General features: G+C 34.2%; 1 protein-coding gene across 1 annotated transcript in view; it reads right to left on the bottom strand.

The window, feature by feature from the left end:
• LOC121081620 (contactin-associated protein-like 4) overlaps positions 1-25,443 on the bottom strand; it is a 260,711-nt gene that overhangs the window by 179,395 nt on the left and 55,873 nt on the right. The window lies entirely within an intron of this gene.

Here is a 25,443-nt window from a genome sequence, read left to right as displayed (position 1 = left end):
AGAAGTCCTTGTCCAAGGCAGGGGTTTGAAACTACATGGTCTTTAAAAGTTCTATCCAACCTAAACCAATCTGTGATTCTATGGTTCTATGATTCTAATTCAAGATACAGTGCACCAAAACTATCTTCATATTATTTAGCAAACATTATAAAAATTGAAACAGATTACGTGATATATGTAACCAAATATAACTATTAAAGTAATTGTGAATTTATTCACTCCATTTTTTCTAACTTTTGTAATGAATTTTAGAGAGCGATTCCTATACAATTAGACTCAAGTGAAAAATTCAGAATTTTGTTTATTTGTTTTATACATCTCAGTCTGATGTTATGTGGAGTAGGAATGATTCTGTATGATTCTGTTCTGTGAGGCCTGGATATACAGATTTGTATATGAAGGAATAAAGCACAGCTAGATGATAAGTTTCACATGCCTCTTAAAATGACCAGCCAATTTGTAGGCAAAACAGTAAGAGATTATGAGTTATACGCACATAGTTTCAACCAGGAGACAGACCAGCTCGCACAAATAAAGTTTAAATCAAAACACACATTCTATATATAACTCCTACAGTATTGTAACTAATCAGAAAGGCATGTCAAAATGAAGAAAAACTTCGTATCAATTTGCCTTTCTTAGTTTGCCTTTATTTACTTAGATCAGGCTACTACCTGATCTGTAAAGTTGTATGGAAAAGCCCACGAGTAGGTTGCAAACAATCTCAAAATAAAAAATGTTTTAATGAAAATAATTTGTAAACTATGCAAGTTTTCAGGTTAGCATCTGGTGGGTTTTAGTAGAGAATCAGGTGACAAATTATGTAACATCCATTTTGTAAGCACAGATTTGGATCTAATCCAGACAAAGTCACACAACATAAAAGACACCTTGGAAAGTTCTTAAAGCATACAGACACAGAACAAGAAGAACAGATATATCTAGTGCCCACAACAATCAATAAACACTGTATTATGTGGAAACAGACAACTTCAATCCAACGTTATGCTTGCATAGACTTCCAGATGGTTAACATTTCATAAATAAAACATCAAGTATGTTTTAACTCTGTTCAGGGTGATGAGTTAAGTTTTTAACATTAGCTCCTTTAGGAAAAAAAGGAAAATAATAATAATAAAAAAGATTTGTTATATAGGAATTTAAAACTGACATTTAAAAGAAATTGTGGGAAATCATATGGCTGTTCATAAGGCAGAAAAAGTGACATTCATTCTGCAGAACAAGGTAAGTAGAAAGAGCTGAGAGAAGTACATAACGCTTGAAGTATGCAAGGGTTCTTTTTCCACGCATATATAAGCTAATTAAAATGCAGCAGATTTAACTCTATGGGTGTAGTTAAAGACTATCGATTTCAGAACTTCATGTAAACACTTTGAGATATTTTGCCTTAACTCCTACTGAGTTTCTTCATTTCTTCATAGAAGGAGAGACCTAGGATAAATCTATAGTATTTTCTACATGTAAATTTTCTGTGGTTTCTTTATGGATCTGTTTATCATGGTAACTGCAGCTGAGTGAGGATTTGAATTTTCATTTAATCATAAGTAGTGATTTATTTAGCAAACTAATTTATAAACAGCTACAGTTAGTCTCAGCAGTAATTTAAAGGCAACCATTGTATCCAGCCTATGCCCTTCCCCAAAAAATATAAAATATTAAAAAAACAACAACAAATAAACATGATAAGAAAGCAATTCTAAAGGAATATTAATATTGCAAAAAACCCTGATGTTTGCACATGTAATGGGGAAAAATTAGCAGCTTCTGGAAAGCTTCCTTCAAAATCTCAACTCTAATAAACATGAGTTCTGGCACAGAATATGTTCTTCCTTAAGTGAACACTTAACTGACTACATCTAACAGAGGAAATACAGATGTGTCTCTGAAAATGATGATGGAGAACAAGAATCAAAGAAAACATCATTTCCCTAAGATAAGTACTCAGTGAAAATAAGTACAGTGTAAAAGTGGTATTCTGTACTTCAAGGCAAATATGGTTATGTGGACTTTGTCACGGTAGTCAGTTTTCATTGAGAATGTGGGTAGGTGGGTTGTGATTAGTAACTTAAATGAAATCTTCTACCTATCATATTTTACTTCCTAAATATACAGGTTAATTTAAATGATACAAAAACTGATTTAGAAAAGTCTGTTGGCAGCTGTTACTGCCTGAATTGACCAAGTGATTATTTACTACATAAGAACAGAAAACAACTCACATACCACTGAAAACAGACTGACTTCCAAATATAGCTATGGCCAAGGCCATTCATACTCACTTATGTTTTCATAATGAGAAGGGTATCATTAGGTGAAAAAGTGTCTATTTCTTTAAAATGGACAAAGGTGTGACTTTTGTTCCATGTTTATTTTCAATTTTATGTACTGTAACAGTCCATTACTCTTAAAGTATGTATTGTACCAGTACTTCAAAGTGTTGGTTAGAAATTCTTCATACTCAACAACAATGTAAACGAATAAAGAAATTTTAAAATAGTTAAACAGTTTGGTAATGTCACCAAAAAAAAAAAAAAAAAAAAAAAAAATGGGGGTGGGGGAGAAAAAAAAAGATAAAATAGATTTCAGATTTACTTCATTTTACACTTATAACAAACTGAATTATTTATTTATGTTGTGGGTTGTTTTTTTTTTTTAATTTGATCCTCCAACCCCCCACCCCCAACTCAAAGTAAAGAATTAAACAACCACAGCAAACAGCTCTGGATAAAATACTAAAAATATTTCTTTAGTCTTCAGTCAGACCACATCAGTCTCCTCCAGACTGGTTGTTGGTGTCCCACATAGCAGCTCTTCTTTTCTCTGTCTCTTCCATAATCTTGTTTTGATTGATCTTTTCAAAACAGCATCAATGCCCTGAGTGCAATGAAAAGATATAATAGCCCAGCCCAGTCTTCCCTGGGGCCTCCCCTTGTGCCCTGCCTACAGGCTTGGGACCACACTTGAGTTCACTCAAGCCCATACTGCTCCCTGACATACACCTTTGATGTTTTTCACCTAGTTTCTGAAGTGAAAGAGCTTCATTACATAACTCCTCACCTGCATATAATATTACACTTCATGTCAGTAACATATTCATAATAATATATTTGTTCCTACAAGTAGAGCCTACCACAAGTTTGTTCTCTGAGACGGTGTCACTGAGGTCTTCGTGTTTTCTCAAGCAACACTCTCAGAGAAATGTGGCCCATTCAGCCTCTCCCCTGAAAGCAGGCACATGCATAACAAGCACATTTAAAGGTTAAATGCAAGTTCTAAAAAATATTAATGCAAGGTAAAGAAGACATTGAATTTAAGACAATCTCTAAACTGTTTGGAAAAATCCCTCATCTTCCTTTCAGGTGAATTCAGTTCCTCATGAAAGTCCCTTCTTTCCTGCTGAGAACTTTCTCCCTCCAAATTCCCATGTAGCATCCTTCATTTGCACAACACATCTTCACACTGCCTCTGCTATGTCTCATGTTCTCCCACCTATGTTGGTAGCCCTTATTCAGTGCCAACAGATGTTAAGGAGAATACAGCATACAAGGAAGGGTTTCTCCCTGCAAGGAAGGTAACAGCACAGTGTTTGGGGCAGGGTTTCGGGATCTCTTGATCTAACAGGATATCATGATGCTTATTCCAAACCACTGGCCCTGATAGCCATGACCATGCCACCTTGTGTTATGGAAATCAACAAATAAAAAAAAAAAACAACCCACAGTTCAGCATTCCCACAACTCTCTGTGGATGATGTAGATCTTGCACTAAAATGAGAGGCTAAACAGCCTGTTGGGGATGAGGTTATGCTGCAATGAGGCTGGGCTGAAGTACCTAAAGGTTTATTCCTTCAGAGCCAGTAAACCAGACAGGAAATTAGTGTGAAAACTATGAAAACTATACAAAATGGAAAATCAGGTTTATACAGAAAAAATCCAGTAAATTTATTTGGCCCATAATCATTGTTAAATGTGAACATATGGGTCATGATTTCCTCCTAAGCAAGTCATACAACTTCCTAGTACTGATAATTAAAAATTAAAGTTGATTATGATACTTCCATGAAAAGCCTCAGTTTTCCATTAAAACAACGACGTGACAATTTGTTTTCAAAAAAAAAAACAACTTTAATTTTCCATCAAATAAAGCAAATACTTTTTTGTGTTGTTTTGTTTATTTTTCAGGTCTGCCAAAAGAGTTGCAAATACTGGTCAAATCAGTCACTTTATGAAAAAATCTACAGCTCCCTTCAATTCAATCTCCATTCCGAATATTTACCAGGAAAATCATCCTTCAACACCTTCCCAATTTAACAAAGTTAAAATTAAATCACTGATAAATCTCACATGCTCACAATTGCTTTCTATGAAGACTCTACTAACGCCTCACATATTCTTCCTTAAAGCAGGAGAGGTCAAACAGGATTCCACTTTAAATTACTTCTTCAGGGAGAGCGATACTAAAATTCTGTGTGGTTTCAGTAGCTGCACTTCAGCTGCTTTGTTGCAGCCTCCACAGTCTTGTCTTTATGTTCATACTGTTTCACCTTTTAGAGGCTGTGCAGAGGAGTGTGGCAGCATCAGGTAAGTAAGAAAACTTTGTGAACAACCAGCCCAAGAGGTTAAACAAGGCACTTAGCACAAGGTGAGCAGTACACATCCATAGCATATATCATATCCGTGGCACACACAACACAAGACCAGACAACGTAACTTTCACTACCAAATCCTCAGTTAATGCACTAACGCTTCTAGACACAGCATCATCCTGCAGTGCCATGTTATCCAAAGCCTTCTCAGAATACTGTGTCACTGTGTTAAGTTTGGTGTCAATTTTGTACTTTTCAGTTGAAAGGGAGGGTTGTATTCTAGTCAACAGATGTAGTCAGAAAGACATAATTTTTGAAGTCCATCTGCAAAAAACTTTTCCACTTGGTGATTGCAAAGCTTTGTTCAGAATGAAGTGATAGAGCAAGTTGTAAAGATGTAAAGAAAAAATGCCTGAAAGGCTGTCTCTGTTACGGCAGCACTACATTCTGCCAGATGAGGGAGGTACTTCTGCCTTTAGTACCACATTTTCAGTTTTTGCAAGGCGAGCCACCAGGTAGTCTTCTCCCCCTCACCGTACTGCACTATATCCCATGGAAACAAGAGAAAGAGGTACAGATACACAGGCTTCTAGTGCCAGTGATAGCTGTTGTGAGGGATTGCAACAAGATGTAGTCCCAGAAACTCTCTGTCAACCCTCTGCTAACCAATGCCACATTGGACCCATATGGAATAGCCACAGGCAGAAGCAGCAAGATGTCTCCAATGGCCTGTGTTAAGCTACAGCCAGGCCTGGATCACCATTTAGGAGCTGCAAAGTTTCCCACAGTACTGCACCACTCTGGTTCACATGACATTTTCATCTGTTAAAGGCTCTTCAGGAGTTCTCCTGTCTGACTGTCCAGCAGCCAGCTGTCCTCCCAGCATCTGACTGCTACCTGCGGCATCGTGTAGGAGAACATTTACCCAGCCCTGCAGAAAACACTATTAGAGCATGTTAGCTCCTCATCTAGCACTTTATTGTCTTTTTCACAGTGTCCCACACTTGCAGCAAGATTAATGTGTGTACTGAACTGTGGTGGTTGGCAGAATCTTTTTTATTGTAGCATATGTATGAGCATGGTGATGCATAGAAGTCTGGGGCATAACAGATGTCAAAGGATCTTGTTGAAAGCCAGGAAGGCTTGTCAGATGTTCATGCTGTGTGGTGTGGATGTTTCTGGGAAATATGGGGAGCTCCTCAAGAGTCTCTGTGGGGACGTAAGTGCTGTGTATGTTAATCAAGACTGTGCCAAATTGTATTAACATACAGGGCTAAACTAAGATTTACAGGAAGAACATCGCCATACCTAAACTTTCTGAATTATTAACTGTGCAGTGTTCATGTTACTTTTTTAACCATTATTTTGGCCAGTGTTGTTCATGTAAAGCATACATTTTCTTCCATTACCTTCTTACTGTATTTTCATCAGCCACTGATGACACATCTTTGCTTGTGAACTAACAGCAAATCAGAAAACTCATTTTTACAAGGGAGACAATCTATGTCTAGAGATACTTTTTTTTGAACTTTTTCTCAGGAGATGTTTAAGCCTTTTTATTTTCCACTGTCTCTTGCCAATATTGAAATTAGTTGCATACAATATGCCAAAAATCTGCATTCAGGCTGCAAAAGCTTGCAAGTTTCATGATTGATTAATGTTAAAAAACCCCAAGCATTACACAGTTCCTTCATATGAAAACATGCTGACTTGATAATACACACATAGATAATAAATAAAATCTTTTGATTGTATTTAACATTATTTATTCGTTTTTAAATTGTTTTAATATAACTGTTTTAGAAAAAAGTACACATACAGTGTAATTCTCTTTAAAGTACATAATTTACTGAACATAGCTAGCAACCACATAATTTTTCTGAAGTATTAACTCTTTTTCTTAACTCATGCATCTGTTTTTTAACCCTGTTTTAGTGGCAATTTGCCACCTTGCCTTGATGACTGACAAGTTAATGGAATATCTGTGGTTACTGGAGACTAGTTTCATCCAGCCTATCAGCGATCAAACCAAAGTTTAATGCTTCTGTCCATCACTTGTATATACTAAATGATAGACTCCTTCAATTATGCAATATTAAAAAAATAAACTGAATATGAAATGATGGGAAAATTTCCAAAGCCCTTGATATTTTCAATGCATTGAAATAGATTGATTTGTGCAAGATCCAAAATCTAAGCAATCATGCATCTTTCATATATTATTGAACCATATTTTTCCTTGTGAACACTTATTATTCTTGTTTTCTATATCTACAATGTTATAACATTAATTTTCAAGTCAGTTAAGTGACAGTGTATTAGGGTTTCCTCACACCTCCCCTCCAAATGTCATGGTTTAACCCCAACTAGCAACTAAGTACCATGCAGCTGCTCACTCACTCCCCCATCACTCCTGGCAGGATGGGGAGAAAAGCTGGAAAAAAGGTAAAACTCATGAGCTGAGATAAAAACAATTGAATAATTGAAAGAAAATATATTAACAACAATGACAACAAGAATTGTAATGAAAAGGAGAGAAAAAGAGGAATAAAACCCAAGGCAGCGGGGGAGCAGGAAGTGATGAACAATGCAATTGCTCACTACCTGCTCACCAATGTACAGCCAGTCACCAGGCAGGATCAGCAGGTCCTGGCCTACTTCCCCCAGTATACATATATGTTCAGCATCAAGTTCTATGGTATGGAATATCTCTTTGGCTAGTTCAGGTCAGCTGTCCTGGCTCTGCTCCCTCCTGACTTCTTCTGGACCAGCTCACTGGCAGAGCACGGGAAACCTGAAAAGTCTTTGATTTAGAGTAACCACTACCTGGCAACAACTAAAACAGTGTGTTATTAATATTATTCTCATGCTAAATATGAAACACAGCACTGTACAAGCTACTAAGAATAAAATTAACTCTATCCCAGCCAAAACCAGGACACCAAGTAATGTACAGTGCTTTTCTGCAGAAGTTATACAAGGAGGTGTTATTTATTAAGGCAATAAACTTACAGTTTAGTTAAAAACTTAGTCACTTCAGTTGCTAAACTAGAAACTAAATTATAGTCAGGTAAACTGTTCTGGATTTAGACACCAAAATTACAGCAGCAGACTTTCTTTCCTTCATGTTGCCTACATTTCTAGATTTTCATTCTTATGCACTTCACATACAGTTTAATGGCATGAGATTGTTTTCCCTGCTTCTGGAGGCTACTATCCACTGCCTTTCGCCATGAACACCCATATAAATACATCACAACACTAATGAGTATTATTTCCTCATCCTGTCTGCCAGGATATGAGTTTGAAAGGACATGCGTTTTCACAATTCCTTAGCTTCAGAAGGCTGGTGATACAATTATCATTAAAACATTGAAAATACAGAAATTAACAAATAGCTGCAGAAGAACAAAACTAGAAATGACTGAGGAAAAGACCCCAAACCTCAATTCCATGACAGAAAAAACCTGAGTATTCTTACAGTGGATTTGGAGAGTTATATCAGGTTTAAAATGTAACCTTGCTGGCCGACAATTTATTATTAGTGTATGCTTAAGCTTTCTAAATTGGCTCTCTGTAGCTATCAGGCCACAAAACTCCTTTACTTCATTTTAAAAACTCTGAACTACATAGAATAGAAACTGATATAGATATTCCTCTGTTGTGTGAACAACACCCTCCTGCTTGTTAATCCTGTCTATGACTACCATTGCCTACGCTGTCATGTAAACCACAACACAGTTCACACTCATATATACATTCTCACCAGCTTGTGCACATGAAGTTCCTTATATCTTTTAGCTTGCATCACCACTTACACCACTTCTAAACTCAGTCTATTTTTTGCATATTTCCTCATAACAGCTACAAGCAAAGCATATAAGTAAAAAAACAGATGTAAAATAACACACATTGTAAAGGATGCTTTCCTTTGATTAACCAAAGTGTATATTTCCCATATGGATCATTTAACAGAAGCTGATTTTAATTTGAAGTCAATAAAGTTGCATCAGGGATAAATTTGGCTGCACATATTACAAAGCAGATTTTCTACATGCAAGTAATTGACAATGGAGGCTTCCTAGGCTTAGAAGTCCAAAAACCTAAAATACAAAAATATTACATTATTTCCTTTCTTAAGATGAAAAGCAAGGCATCCTTTTTACAGAAACAGAGAATTACAAAACTGTAGGCTAACACTTAAGCAAACAATGCAAGGGTTTTGTTCTCCAAAAGTTTATGAACTGATGACAAGGATGCGGTGTGTGGGGATATATCTAATGAACAGTGTTGATGGATTGCTACCCAGTGAGCAACCTTCTGGCCACTTAGAAAAGTCTCTTGAGTAACAGAACTTGGGAAAAGAATGAATGTTGGGATTAAACCTTTGCTTATAGGTTTTAGTGCTCCAGTGTTTGATTAACACAATCCAAGAAATAGAACTCATGCAAATAGAAACCCCCATTTATATACTAGAAAACTGCAAGAAAAGTAATTATCAGGAAGAACCTAAATAGTCAAAGATGCCAAACACTATGGATCACAACTTGGCTGGTTTTTTTTCAGAAAGGCTACGCAAAAACTATCACAGTAATGCTGTTGAGTCGTATCTCAGTGATAAAAAGCATGAACATAAGCATCAAAATTTGAAACCATGGAAAAACTGTGGCAGGTAAAATTCAAAATAGGATGAGGGACCTTGAGGTGTGAATAAGTAATACTGGACACAGAATCATCTTTGAACACAGACAGAAGGAGAAAGAGAAGTACTGCTAGATCAGAAGCCAGCTTTGCAGTCAGTGCTCCATATATAACATTTCTGCATAACATTTTTCAACCAAAAGTTTGATAGCTGCTTCATCTTTTGCCTTTGATCTAAGCAAAATCCTCTTGCTTCCCATGAGATTATTTTCAGGACTAAAAAGTCTTTCTCGTGCTAACGCATTACTTATATTTAAAACTATGAGACAAAACAGCCAATCCTAACACCTAAAAGGCAAAAGGGCATTCAATGTAGGAAAGCTCAGCTCTTCAAACAGCATCATTATTGCCTGAAGAAAGGCCCATGTCTAACCGGTCCCAGACAGAAACACCCTGGTGCTTTTGTCTCTGCAGTCTCCTCTCCTTATTTTAAACTGGTGAGTTTGGCAGGTATAATGTGTTCAGGTAAACTGTAAAAAAAAAAAAAAAAAAAAAAAATCTCTTTATTCAGAGATTAGTAAAGCAGTAGGCTTTGAATAGTTGTAGAGTCTAAGACTTCTAGTAAGCAATTACCTTCTGCATGAAAGAGACATATTACTTCTTTGGGGGGACACTAAAAGCAGTTGTGACCAGATGCTTTAACAGTATATAAAAAGACTCCATGGCTGTCCTTCAGAACAGTATCATCTTCAGCATCCTTGCACAATGGAAACATAGAAAACCACTCAACATTGTCATCAGTTGCTATTGATTTATTAATGTTTAAATAACACAAGTTGAATGTATGAAGCCAAATACTAGTTGAAACTGTCCCAAGCATTAAGAAGAACTGGTAAAACTGAGAAATACTCCCAAGTTTATGCATAGTTCCTTATCTGTTTTCTGATCTTGTCTTCATATCTTACAAACTGACAGAGATAGGTTAAGCTCAATAAAACTACCAACCTCTCAATAACAGAAACACAAAATTAAATCTTGGATAGATTTCAAGCAATCACAACAAGATTTACTATTCAAAGAAGTCTTCTGAATGGTGTCCTCTTTTAGGAAAACATTACTTATCTCCCTGTATTACAAGAAAATCAGATTTTGGGGGGCTATATGTACTGTGAAGGTCTGGAGTACCACCCAGTCTTTCATGAAGTATAAGCCAGTATTTTCTGAATTGTTAGAGGAGCTCTTGGTCAGGTATTAGAAAATACTGTGAAAAAACAACTGAGAAATGCATTTATGAAGGCCTGGTAATTAGGAAATCCTTAATTTTAATTAATTTTTGTTGTTCTTTTAATAAAGAAGCAGAACAGCTCAGTCACAAAAATATTTCATGAGATGCACTGTTAGCATAAGGACTGAAAAGTTCCATATTAATGGCATTCTGAATGCAACTCTGAAACCTAAAATAGGTTACCTTTGCTGTCAAGAAATGGATGAAGAAGTCTTGCTTCTTAAAATTTGAAGAATAAGGGGATTTATCTGAGTAATTTACAGGAATAATTATAGAAATAACAGCTATTTGTTAACTTACCTATGTATTGAAGCTGTATTTTCCCAGGAGTATTTCTTAGGAGACATGCAGAGCTTTCTCAATGGAAATTCAGACTGCTTAAAAATATCATGGGTTTTTTTGAGCTAAGCAGAACATGAAAAAAAGTATATGAATGTTTCAGCCAGATAGACCCTCTTGTAAGCTAGGTGGGTAGAGCAACTACTTCAGTGGCCTCAAAGGCAAAACAAGCTGAATTTTGTAAAAGGGTCTTACTTTAAGTTACTCTGAACCTGAGTGTCAGCAAAGAGAACAGGTATGATCTTAGAAGAGAAGGAGTAATTGCCTTTATTTTTTCAGCTGTCAGAATATTGAATATGTAAGGATCTTAAATTTCAAAATTTTGACAGGTATTATAAAATGAATGTTAGGCTTTAATAGCAATTTGTGACAAGTAGCAGTTACTACGTCAAGGTAAGTTTCAGAGGCATTTTGGATCTGATTCAGTGTGACAAAAAGGCAGTAGGAAATGGCATTAATTATGATAAAGTTTGTTCTAGCTTTATGGAGCTATTTAGAAGAGTGTAACTAACTTTATTTCGCCCCCTTTCTTCTGTGTAACAGTAATTTAAGTGAGTGAGCAAATCCCATTTTACATTCCATCTCCAGAAGGCTTTGAAGACATTTCTCTTCAATCAATCACTATGTAAATATATCCAGGGAGATATTTTATAACAATGCCTGCCATAGTTTATCAAAAGGAGAACTTAATTGGCAGTGGTTCAAAGACTTATCAAAGCCAGTTTTTCAGTGGTGTTTTTTTTTCCAGATTTTTCATTACCTTCATACCAAAAAGTGCTATAAACCAATGGTCTTCACTAGGCAAAATGTGTCCGAAGTTTGAGTCAAACACTTTTATATGAGTACTAGTACTTTTTACTCTTTGAAACTAGACTAGATTTTCATTTAAATAGGTAAGACTTTTGTTTATGTTATAATGAAACTGTAATTGTGTCAGATATACTCTGAGACTGAGCCACTCCTGCTATGTGTTAAAAAGGGATTTTTTTTTTTTTCCCACAGCAGAAATCAAGTGATAGAAAAATGTCCTTTCAACAAATTTCTGCTAGGGAAACAGTTCTGACACTCAGGAAAAAGTATTTTGGAAGAGTGCAAGTTCATTGCAAGATTTACATCACTCTTGACTATTACCATCAACTTTTATTTGATGATCATCAGCAAACTATCTCCCTTATAAGGAACTTCACAAAACTTGAAAGGGGTATGCCTTTTTGGCCTATATTCTGACAATAATCTGAGGCTGAAAGTAACCCAGGACTTAATTTGGGAGATTTTTTCATTCTTTGGAAAATGCACTCTTGCAGTAGTGTTGTTCTCTTTTCCTTCTCTAGTCTCTGGGTATATCTCGGTTTAGGATGTTGTATTAGAAGATCCTTCTGTGTGACTGCGTGTGAGGTTTGAATCATTACTTTTCATCCTTAATCTTCTCTATTTTTTTCTTCATTGGCAAAGCAGGGATTGTTTAAATCTCAACATTGTAAATTTTGTCTGAGAGGTAATTTTGGTTTTAGGCAGATGATGTATAGAAATCTTCATGGGGAAAAATAGTTAAAAGATCTCATTGTTCATAAGTAGATGATACATAGAAAATTTCACGGGGTAAACAATAAATAAATAAATAAACAAACAAAAAGACCTCATTGCCCCCATCTTTCATTACACCACTGAGTTTAAGCAGAAGTCACACTTAGAATTCTGTACTAAAGTAACTTCTCATTGTATATACAACGTCCTGTAAAAAATATAAACAGAATAGAAATGGAAAATATTATTTACTGAATCAGTATTCATTATAACATAGCAAAAGAATAGCATAACTAACTCAAATAACCTGTTCAATACTATTTGGTAAATTTATACAACTTCTTTCAGGCAGGTTAATAGATTTTTACATGCTCTTTACATAGCAGCTACTTTCAGTGAACCACCCATATCTGTTTTCCTTGTCCAGTGGTCTTACCCAGCTTGTTACTCTGCTGTCCTACAATTTACAGCTAGCACTGATACTTAGCCATAGCTTTCATGGCCAAAAACATTTTTGTATTGATATTGACAAAGGTGTTTTTACATTTGAGCTTCTGCAATTCATCCACTTGTAAAATTTTTAATCTTTTTCTTTCTTTCTGATTGTTTTCCTTTCACTCCCCCAGATGTGAAGCAACTAGTTCAAACCAAACTGTCAAACCACATCAAACCTGTCTCTTTTCACTGACTACTGCTGACATCAGGCATGTGTGCCATCCTGAAATTTTATTGAGTATGGTCACAGAATTAAAACAAAAGGAAAGCAAGATTAAAACATTTTGTATTGAACAGTTGGCCTCAGTATATGTGACACCAGGACACTGAATACTTTAAGTATATGCCACTGTGACTCCTCTGATTTTTTGTGAGATAATGAAATTAAATTTCCTACCTTAGGTCTTCAGTGATATGAACTACTCTGAAATATACAAATATGTATACTCAGTTTGTGTTTCTCTGATCCAGACATTCATTTATGATGTGTTCCTGTCTCCCTAAACATAAATCCACCACTGGCATTTTAATAGGAAATACTGGCATTTAATAAAAACAAATTGGCATGGGTATGGACTAAAATTTTTTTTAACTCCACTGAAAAAAAAAAAAAAAAAAAAGGATAATACTTCTGATACTCTTGTATTTTCCTTGAGGATTTTCACACAGCTTTGGAGAGTGTTAACCAGCAGTATCAGTGAACTGTAAAAAGAATGGCAACAAATTTAAAAATAATATTAAACTAAATCTTAACTCCCCCTGATATCTTTCACCTAGTTCTGACATAAAGCTAGATAGATCATCTCCAGTTGTACTTGGTAGGAGTGATATGTTTGTATATTCTGCTAGAGAATGAGCAAGGCAATATCTTGAAGCAGAAGAACATGTTTGTGTCTGCCATTTTTATGACTACTTTAATCTCAATCCTCAATGATTCACTTTCTGATGGTGGTACTTCTGAAAATTCTATTTCAACCCTGGAAATGCTGATTCACTGACTTTGGCACCTGCTTTAGCACATACAACATGTTGCATTTAGTACAGCAAAGCAAACAGATAAAATATTGGCACCTGCAGTTTCCAAGCAAAAATACTCTAAATGTAAATATTTAAAGAGAAAAGTTCCATTTTATTTCTGTTGTTGAGGGCATAAATCACTGCAGCTAGCAGCATGGGAACACCAGCCAACTCCATATGGCTATTGGCCTGCATGCAGATCTGACATACACAAAGAGAACATGATTTTATAAGAGAACAAGTTCAGTGTCACCCTTTTGAGTGCTCAAAGACTATTTGTGCTTATGTGTGCAAGAATATGAATATCTGTGTAAGTTACTCTTTCTTAAGTGTTACAATATGCATGTACATGTGCAGTTCCATTTGTGTACATGTACATTTGTGAACTACTTGACCTGATAAATGCATAAAAGCATGAGATTAAACCGTTAAGTGCAATGTCCCCTATTTAAATTGACTTAATTTGATGTTCGTTATGACTTCCAACATTCTGTTCACTTATGAAATTGTATGTCATTTATATATAGACTTTTTTATTGAGAGACAAACTTACTTAGAAAATGTGCACATTAATAATTAAAATATGTCAGTCTACTGACATTTTCTGGTAATTCCAAGGTTATATAGCAATACATTCATATATATCTATAGGCACAATATGACAGATCCTGAGCTGGAAAGTTAGTATAACTCTCCCTAAGTTACTATATTTAGTTTCCATATTGCCCTGAATATTAAAATGTTGGCATCGCAATTTAGTATGGAGCTTTCAGAAAGCTATGATTTAACCACTCCACTAGCCTATTCCATGTTTCAATATCCCTATTCCAACAAGAATTAAAAATAAGCTACACTATTTCCCTTCAAACCCAAAGGAATTTCTGTTTTTGTATCTCTGTGTAATATCTGTGTTTTTCAGAATTCATGGATTCTGATGTCAATACTTCCCCACAGAATTTGGAAATATGCTTTCATGAGTAAGAAAGGGCTTTAAATTGGAGAACGATAAACAATCTTCACTACTGACTCAGTTTTGGTGGCATAAAGACTGAGAGTATAACTGAAAGGGTTTTAACACTTTAAATTAGAGAACGATAAACAATCTTCACTACTGACTCAGTTTTGGTGGCATAAGACTAAAAGTATAACTCTGATGGCTAGAAAAACATGATAGGGAAAACGCAATTGAGCTAGACTAATGGAATTTCATGATCAGCAAATATCATCACATCTGGTTTGATTATCAGAAATAGAAGATAACATCTTTGTTGGTTAAAATGTTTAAATTATAGGTAGTAGAGCTATAAATATTATAAGATTAAGAATCTTATTATTGTTTCATGCAACTCTGGAGGACAAAATTTATTAATTGAAGTACCTGAAGATAAAGAAAAAGGTCAGTTCAATTCACTCAAATTTTGCCTTTGGAACGAAGCTTCATTTTTCAGCAATCTGGATATTTTAGTGGGTTTTTTTTTCCCCCAGAGTATTATAATGACATTAGTCCTCGTTTGTGATTTTCAAAAATATCATTACAATGTTTATGACACTAAATCAGCCAACCTCAACAGCCAAATGAGAAATTCAGGGACTTTGTATTTGCATCAGTTTTAAGACAACTGGTGTATAACAAATGCACAGCCAAGCTGTATTAGTTATAAAGCTATGTTTAACTTGAAAGCCTTTCTCACACTGAAAATTGTGCATTTATGCATATTTAGATCCCATCTTTTCAAAGCATCACAGCTTCTTACTTTTAATGACAGACATTATAAAGAGCAGAACTACTGGAATCAGGCTATATAACATATGCAAAAAAAAAAAAAATCATGGTAGATTTTGTGTGGAAAAATTTCCATGGATTTCAGAAAAGTAATATTCTTGTTAAGTCTTGATGAATTGAACAGTGCAGTTTCTGCAGGTTACTATGATTCCAACTTCATTTGTTCTTCAGAATTGTAATATTATTTAAAATATTGCAGAGAATTTTTTGAAGGACCAGTGTCAAAATGACACCAACCCAGCACCATCTAATTAGGCTTACAGTCTGTTCTTGCTTATAAGAATTTATTTTGTAAACTGACACTTCTTTAGTATGAATCTGATGAATTAGATGTTAATCTGATATCAACAATTGTAGTTCTAGGAATCAACCCACTTTATTTGTAAATTATTTTCAAACTCATGTAACACACAGGTAAATAAAATGTTAATTTCTAAAATAAAAAACTATTTTTAGGACAAAATAAAAGGAAAGAAGGTAGATATAAACATAAATAGGATGTGACCAGACAATATTTGCGCTTCATTTACAGCTATATTTACTCAATTGCTAATTTCCAACTGCAAACTAATATCTGACAGTGTTATTGTTGTAGTTCTGCTATCTATGTGCAAACATTCATATGGCAGTTTAACTAACTCCATATTCTGAAAAATTATCCTATATGACAGGGTATCCTGGATTCACTAGATGTATAATGAATAAGAAATAAGACTGATTTATTATTTCTAAGAGGTTTCATGACTGTCTTGTTATCTCAAGTGTGTTGTAGAGCGGTAGGCTGTTTTGAGTTGAAGTTTTGACTCTATATTTTAAAGATTTTTTGAAGTACATTATTATGTTAGAAATCATATATATATCTATACACATAATATATACACATCATATATATATGCAGAGAAGCTGACAGTATCCATCAGAAAAGCATATATATATATATATATATGTATATATATATATACACACATAGGTACACATCCCTTAAAAGTCCCTCAAATTTTTGCAGCATATTACTGATTTGATTTATTAATGTTCGTTGATTAGGAAATACACATTACCAACTGGATTGCAAATGGATTTATGAACTCATGAACTCATTTCTACTTACTACCAGGTAGTTTGAAAAGATTTACTCAAGGATTGAGGCTAAATTGGTTAAAAGCTGTACAAAGAATAAACACTCAATCTCTGCTTCTGAGAGAGGTGGATTTAGAGTGTGAAACTTCTGAGACTTGATGTAGATAACACATTTGCCCACATGATAACATCACATTTTTGGTTTTGCAGAGTATGTCCTTACAAGGAAATTTTGTAGACTTAAACAGGTGAATTAATATATAGTACAATAAAGATTTTTTCACAACAAAAAATAATATTTAGAGAATATTGATCTTTGATATTAAACAGATAGCTAATAGTGGAACTGCTAAATAATTATTAAAGGAAAAGAGTTCATTAATTATTATTTAACATTAGCATCTTTTTTTAAGCTGCCAATTGTAAAAAGAGACATCTTTTATTGTGTAACCAATCATTTCTTTTACTGAGCTATAACAAAATTACAAGCTAAACAACAGGAAGATCTTTTCCAATTGCTGTGATTTAAAATTTTCCCAGAACATTAGTTTTATAACCATGCACTAATAATGATGTTGTCTGAGTGTGGAAACTGTCAAATAATGGAGTTTGTTTGAGAGGTTATATTCTGCCTACCAAGGCTAACTCATAGTTTCATACCCTAAAATCCACCAAAATAGAAGCCAAAGCTTCATCAAAACATGTGACAGACTACACTAAGTAAAAAGGAATGCAGATATAGTACATAAAATTTGGATAGGGAAATCAGCAGATTCTTAACTACTGATAACCAAATTTAACTGAAGTTCTCAGCAAAAACATCATCTCCAACAGAAATAATACCTGTTCTCCTAGTCAGACCAGAACACGATAGCAATGCAGCATATCTTACATTTAAAAAGTTACATTTTTTACAAAGATTGTTGTTGGAAAGCAGTGTGTTAAGCTCTTCCAGTTTTGTCATCAGACACATACTGTCCCACACCTCTCATCTCCCACCTAATGCAGGCAGTCACAAAATAACATAAGTGTTAAACACAACATTGCCTGAGTTCTTCCAGGTGTAAAGTATGCATTTTACATATTTAAGCATGGTGGAGGGGTTTCCCTTCAGAAAGGGTAATTAAAACTTTTGGAGACCTATTAACATATAACTACTTCACAAATAAAATAACCAAGAGTGTTCTATTGTCCAACACTGTACAAAGAATATTCGTGGCATGACAGCCTTATCATGGGATGAATACTTTTGTAAACTACACTAATATAGAATTACTTTATGTCATTATACAATGGCTAAACCAGTTCTATATCATTATATTACTAAAAAATTATTATCTTCACTGAAGTGTTAGAGTATTGATAACTTCAGAGGTCCAAGTATAGTCTCTAGAAAAAACACAAATCTTATGATCACTTTTTTTTTTCCTTATTTGGTATCTGACACCCTACTTTATGAGCCAACACAAAAATGAGAGCTAAAAAAATTTCCACTTTCAACGCCTATTGCTTAAGTAATTTAGCACTAATAAGTACATTTTCTTTTACCAAATAGTATGGTACAGAAATGGGCTTGGAGTGGGCTACCAATCAATCACAAAGTGCACTCAGCTGATCATATTAATGGAGCCTTTTACAGCCAGATGTCACCTCTGAACATTGATTGCCCAACCATAGCCTGCCAAGAACTGACGTGTTCCTCCTCCCTTATTAAGTTAAATGAAAAGGAAAAGATATACATCTGGTTTTCAAACCCACTCATCTGTAAAAAATGCAGGAAGAATCACATTCTAGTCTATCTTGGTACTATGGTTTATTATTAAGGTGATCCATTGCTTCCAATTACAATTCTCTGTTTCCAAGTATCTAAAATCACTTTCAGGCTTAATTTTCTGTCTTTTTGTATTCGCTTTATTTACCTGACAATTGCCCTTAACAATTATAAGATTTAGATCAGGATTTTGCTAGTTATGAAATGATGAATATGTATCAAGAATATGCTTGCCTTTTTTTTTTTTTTTTTTTTTTTTTTCCTTATCAACTACCACATTTGGTTGGCATAAACCTTGCAAACAAATAATTAAGTTTTGTTGCAAGGCAACTGTAAAAGGTCTGCTTGTGCCACTCCACTGAAGTACTGCTGCTGTTGAGATTTATGGGCTAACACCAGGTAACAGAAGTGAAATAAGGGAATCTTTTTTCAGCTCATTTCCATCTGCTTTATTTAGGTGATGGGAAGGCAGAAGATTCAGTATAGAAATACAAGAATGTGATCAAAGATGAGAAGTATAGACTGGGACAAAGAAGTCCACTGTGACTTGAACTGGACTTCAGTTAGAGAGGTTTAATACAATTGTGTCAGATTCACCATAAATACTTCATAAATGCTTGGTATGAAGACTATATAAAGCCTTTAAGTGAGATGAAAATAGGGGATGGTAATAAATGACTTTCAGAGAGAATAAATTCTGATCTTAGAGCATGTTCTCTAATTGTTGAGTCATATTTTTTTCATAAATATTGATGTTGTGAGGCAAAAATGGTCAAGCATGTTGCACAAATGGAGGACAGATATTGTCAGTAGGTAACTTTTATGATGTGGATTAAGATATTAAGATACTATCTGCTTTTGATTCAATTAGAAGGCAAAGGCTCACCAGTGATCAAAACCTGAATCAGTGGCAGGTAATATTAAATTTATTTAGGGATTTTGGTGGTGAGGATTTATATATATATATATATATATATATATATATATATATATATATATATATAACTATTTTTAAGGTAGGATATTCTGCACCTTTAGGGTCAGGGTCAGTTCTGTATGTGACAGTCAGCCAGGTGCAGTGACTTCAGGTCTGGTTTGAATGTATGGTTTGAATATCTGGTATTTCAACTGTGACACTGAGTCCAGTCAGTCTGGAACCTGGATTAAAGGCCATTTGTAACCATGTAAGACAAAACTGCCCTAGCAAGTAGAAAGCTACAAAAGTAATTGTGCCTTATTCTCTTCTGATCTTGGAAATTGTGTAAATGTTAGAGAAATTAGTGGGAAAGGCACATGAAAAGAATTAAGTGCTACTGCAGATGGAATATAGCCAGGAACTGCAGTGGGAAATCTTGTCTTCTGTGAAGCACAATTTTGGCATTTAGAAAATTCTTCTTGCCTGTCACTGTGTATGCCTTCCCAGGAGGAAGCTCCAGCTGCTTCAGATCCTGGCACTAGGTCAATCAGTCCAGCAGTATTCACAGTGACACTCCTGGTATTACAATTTTATGTGCTAGAAATCCCAGTTCACTCCTAACTTTGCCAAATTCTTCCTTGTTTCTTTTCAATTCCCAGTCCCAGAAAATTATGAATACTTGAGGGAGAGCTGCTTAACAGTGGCTCAAAAAGTCTCATTCTAGGTAAAAACACTGTCTTTGAGACTAAAGTGAAACACATGGAACAGTCAAGTAGATTAATCTGAAAATAAGCTTCTAGGAATCCTGGGAAAGGTGGATACAGACAAATTTTCTGGATTTCTGGCAGGAATAATATCTCACATGATCTTAAGAAATGAGAGCAGCAGCATGGTGCGTTTTGTGCTTTCTTATTTGAGCATGAAGAATCCTATGCATGTGTATGGTCCCTTATCTCTACTTGTAATAGTCTGATAGCATTACGCTGTTCCCACGTACACACACTAGAAAACTTAAAGGCACTAACTATGATCACATAATTAATTTTATGTGACAAATACTCAATAGCAGCAAAAATAAGAGATTGTTTATTGCAGTTCCAAATAGAAGGTGAGGTGGATTTTTTGTTAGTTTTCTTTTGCCTTTTTTTTTAATCAGGAAATAATAAGCTGAAATTAGTAAACTGAGATTACTCTACCTTTTTTTTTTTTAATACTTATATCTCTAGCACTTCCATCTTGTAAAAAATTAAATGATGAAAGACTTTCTATATTTCTACAGGCTAGAAAAATAATCAAGCCTTCTCAGTTCTCCAAAAGGCAAAACAATCCCTGGAGGAAACACAGTCAACAATGTAATGAGTTGTGAAATCTGTGATTTTAATGGGTCGTTTAATTTTTGCCTGAGCTGCTCTTTCATGACTACTCTTCTAAGCTTACCAATTTCAAGGTCAACTTTTTACTAAATGCAGACAGCTGGCCTTCTGCAGTGAATTAGTAGTTAGTCCTGTGAGTATATACAAAAACTACTTATTAGGGACTGTATTTTCCCTACATAATATATTTTATAACTATTACTGATATGACCATTACAGGAGGTAGAAAAGTCAACTTAGAAAAGTAGTCTGGGATAGTCAAACACATAATTTTTTTATTTATGAAAAACACCTTATACCTAAACATACAGCACCAAAGGTGGGTGCAGAAAGCAGAATATTACTGAAAAAAAGCTATTGAATTATTACTTTAAAATACAAGAGGCTTGATTCATTATTAAAAAATCAATAGCAAACACAGAATCTGTTTCCATTTATTCTATTTTAGATTATGTATGAGGCATATGTAGTAAATGTTCAAGGTACTCTTACTAATCTTTCCACTGAATATTTGCATCTTTGCAAAACGGAAATGTACATAGTTATGGTTGTGTTAAACTTTGTAAACCTAAGTCAGAGTACGTATTCCATTCAAGATAGTCTACCCATAATAGCTGTACTTTGAAAACTGCAAAGCCATCAGTTTTTAAGGAAATGGAAGATTTTTTTTTTTGTCCACATCATTTTCATTCAGGAGCAATTAATTTATAAAGAGGAAGAGTTGTGTCTTTTGCCAATAATGGTCACTTCAAAATGCAATACTCTTTTTAGCAATGTAAAGTGTCCCACATTTTGTTAGCAAAAAATCAAAAGGATATTCTGCAGTTATCAAGGTGGTTGTTTTTTTGAGAGGAGACACTGAAGACCCAGAGAAATAAAACAATATCTTAACAAAGAACTAAACAAAACAACACTGTAACACTGTCCAGAATTATTATGATTAATGAAGATAAAATATCTATCTCATGGCTCATTAATTACAGCATCTTTATAAGATGTCTTCAATATTTTGGATATAAAATACTGTAAAGTTACATTGAAACACATGACTGTAAAGATACATTGAAAGACATGCAATGGTCCGCTAAATATCTTATGAAAAGTCTTCTATGAAAAAACTGCTGGAAAAAAATGAGAAAAATACAGTTATTTCCAACAAATAGTGATATATTTTCCCATTATTTCTCATTGCTAATCAGTCCTGATTTTGGTTTGACTTAAGATACTTTTACAGTTTTTAAGCACCTGGATTTGGGATGAATCCATACTTAACGACAGTCAATTCTTTTCCCTTTTTTTTGGTTTTGTGCTTAAGTAAAAACTCAATTATTTTAGAAAATCTCTTAAACTGCAAACATCCTATTTCAGAAGAATGGACATAAAATAACCTCAAACAAAGGGTTCTGCTTGCCAGGTATAAATCTATTTATCCCTGTAAAGAGCAACAAAAACAGGGATCCCACTTCAGCCCTTCTTTTTATATTTAGACAGGAAGAAGCTTCATCACATTTAGAATGTTAGAAGTTGAAATATCAAGAGCTGTCTGAAAACAGATTTATCAGTGATCTCCTGCCAGTCTGTTTTTGAAAATTTACACATTAGAATCAACAGACCCTTTTGATTCCCCATCAGAAAGACGTACATCTTTCTATAGCTCAAGGATTTAGTATCAAAGGCAGACTTTGGTTGCTTTATTTCTAAAAATAATGAGCATAACTTTTACTCATCACTTACAGAACAACATAAATAAAATATAACACTAAAAAGATTTGGTTGAAGGCTATTTTACACACTTGTTTAGATATATTTATTAAATTATTACAATTATTCTTTAACATTCCCTTTTAAAAATTCAGAATTTTCAATAGAATTTCACACTATTACTGAAATCAAACAATTATCATCAGAAATTATGCTGAAGTCTCTATACACATCAAGGGGTCTGGATTGTGCCTGTGTTAAAATTCCCACCCTTTTGCCTTTCTTCTTGCTGCTGGCAACACTGAAGATCTTAGTTGTGGATATTTTTGAATCAATGTCTGATCAATGACACTAATTATGTACTTAAAATTCTATCTGCATTTCAAAATTGTATTAGCTGTACTTGTATTATACTGCTTGCACTTGCAGGGTGTTCAGTACTGATGTCACATTTTAGAAGTTTTACAATAAGAGACCATTTCAATTTATCAACCAAAAATAAATATTGATAAAGTGGGTAAAGATACTTCTCTAATACCCAGCATTCTTGGCCATTATTGAGTACAAGATATTATTTCAGTCTTCAGAGTCCTTTTTTTGAAGATTAAATCTTGCAGCAAAATGACCTGTCTGGCAAGGATGCAAATGGTTTTAAGACCTTCTTATCTTTCCTGGAGAATTTGTTAGTATGAGTTTCTCATGACCTTTTATTTTAATTATTGTTCACAAAATACTTGGGTAATGGATTCAAATTCTAGTTTGTATTTCAGACTTTAAAAATTCTTGGGGTTTCCATTGAATTTTTAGGTGCATTATGTTATTCTAAGAATGATTAATTAGGTTGGAACACAATGGATAACCTCTCCTGAGACGGATTTGTTAATATAGGTAACAATTTCATAATTTGGAATTTCATATTGGATTTTTATTTTAGATTTTAATTTACAACTAATTCCTCAAACAGTATTATTTAGGGTTACATTTCTCTGTGCCCAAAACTATTTCAAATTGTCCTTTTTTGCAATGTTTTTGTGATATTTATTTCCATAACATGTAGAATTACTATTTATCTCAAAATGTTTGGGTTTTTTTCCTGTTCCATTTAGCAATGATCTCTTTATGTTGTCATGCAAATGGTACAGAGGATAATCTATGAGTTAGAATCCACTCATGCCTCAGGCAGACATTAACCTTAGTGTGCAATGACACACAGGTATCTCTGATAATCAGCACAAGTTACAAACAACAAGAATAATTCTATTCAAGTTAATTCTGTGCTGAAGGGTTAGACTACATCAACCAGAAGATATGACAATTTGACTATACCCGCTGAACCTCAGAGTATTTGCAAAAGTTGAGTTTTGCAGTGGATGTCTATTTGTTCTTGCAATGCTCAAGTTAGACACTAAAATCACCCCCAAACCATCCCTTACATAAAAGGCTGAACTGAGACCTGTGCATAAATGTAAATAGTGCACCTTTTATTTGCTTTCTAGGCACAGTCATGATAAGCCTAATGTACAGCTGTATTTCAGTTGTAAAAAGCAGAGTGAAAAACAGTTTAATATGTAGAATGAATGGCTGTATAAAATGAATAAAGACTTTTTGAAATGTATTGGTAGGAAAGAAAGGCCTTCCTACCCCCCCAAGAAAAAAAAAAAAAAAAAAAATAAAAAAATAAAAACCAAAAAAAAAAAAAAAACCAAAAAAAAACAACCACAAAACAAACAACCTTACCCTGAAACAACAAAACAACAAAACATAATGTGAGTTATTCTTAAAAGTAAAAAAACCCTCAAACAGTAGTGTTGGTAAGCTAGAGAAATTCACATACTATACAAAGGAAGAGGACTTGTTTACCCTGAGGTACTGAAGACTGAACAGCTTAATTTAGTGATAAGCTTTTAGTTTCATATAATGTAGTTCATGATCTACAATTTACAAGATAGGAAGAAAAGGTCAAGTTTATATTTGTTACTAACTGATAGCAGGTACCAATATGACGCTAGGAAGAGACTGCAACAGAAAGCACATTAAATAAATTATTTAAATTCTAGAATCTTCATGACTGCAATTTAAGTCCCAAATATTTAAAATTTAAGCAGGATTGTAAAAACTATAGAATTATGTAAAGCAGCTCACATACTATGATATTTATGGAAATTTTTTATTCCTTTTTCTCCTTTGTTTGAAAGGTGAGAAAAAAATAAACAAAACACACAGGTGAAGGTTTTGTGGAGTATCCACATGTTCCTAAATTATTTAACTCTAGAAAATAACTAATGGAAATATTTTTGATCCTGCAAATGACATAAGTGTTAATTTTAAGATGTATTGCAATATATTGATTTCTAAATGATATTAATATATAATAATGCATAATACTGAACTTTGTATTACTAAACTTATAACAGAATTCTTATTTTTGTTAAATAATGGCAAAGAAAAATGAAGTAGCAGGCAGAAAAGCCTCCAAAAAAACCTACTTCTATAAAGGATTTAAAAAAGATATTCATAAAAAGTTCTACTGATTCCATTCAAATCAATTCTACTTAACTCTACCTCACTATCTGCCATCATGCCAATTTAACTGGGTTAAAAAAACCCTTAAAGTACATTATCACTTCTGTTGGTACATCAATAATCCTTCTGATAGAGCTACTTGACCTTTTTCTGCTGATTTTAGTCATTGGGAGGAGTTATTGGAACAACTCCAGTGCAAGTGAAGAAATTCATAAAGTCCACACAGCCATCTTGCAAGCTTAGCTGGACCATAGCAGTTCTGTGTGACATTTATACCAGGAGCAATGAGTGGAATTAATTCCATCATGGACAAGGACATTAGTGTGCTGTTACACACCGCTCTGTACAACTGAAACCTTTGTTATACCCTCTTTCCATTCCCTACATCCAAA

Source organism: Falco naumanni, chromosome Z (genome assembly GCF_017639655.2).
Source record: "Falco naumanni isolate bFalNau1 chromosome Z, bFalNau1.pat, whole genome shotgun sequence".
NCBI classification, from domain to species: Eukaryota; Metazoa; Chordata; class Aves; order Falconiformes; family Falconidae; genus Falco; species Falco naumanni.
Note: the sequence above shows the minus strand (reverse complement) of the source record. Positions and strands in the feature narration are given on the sequence as shown.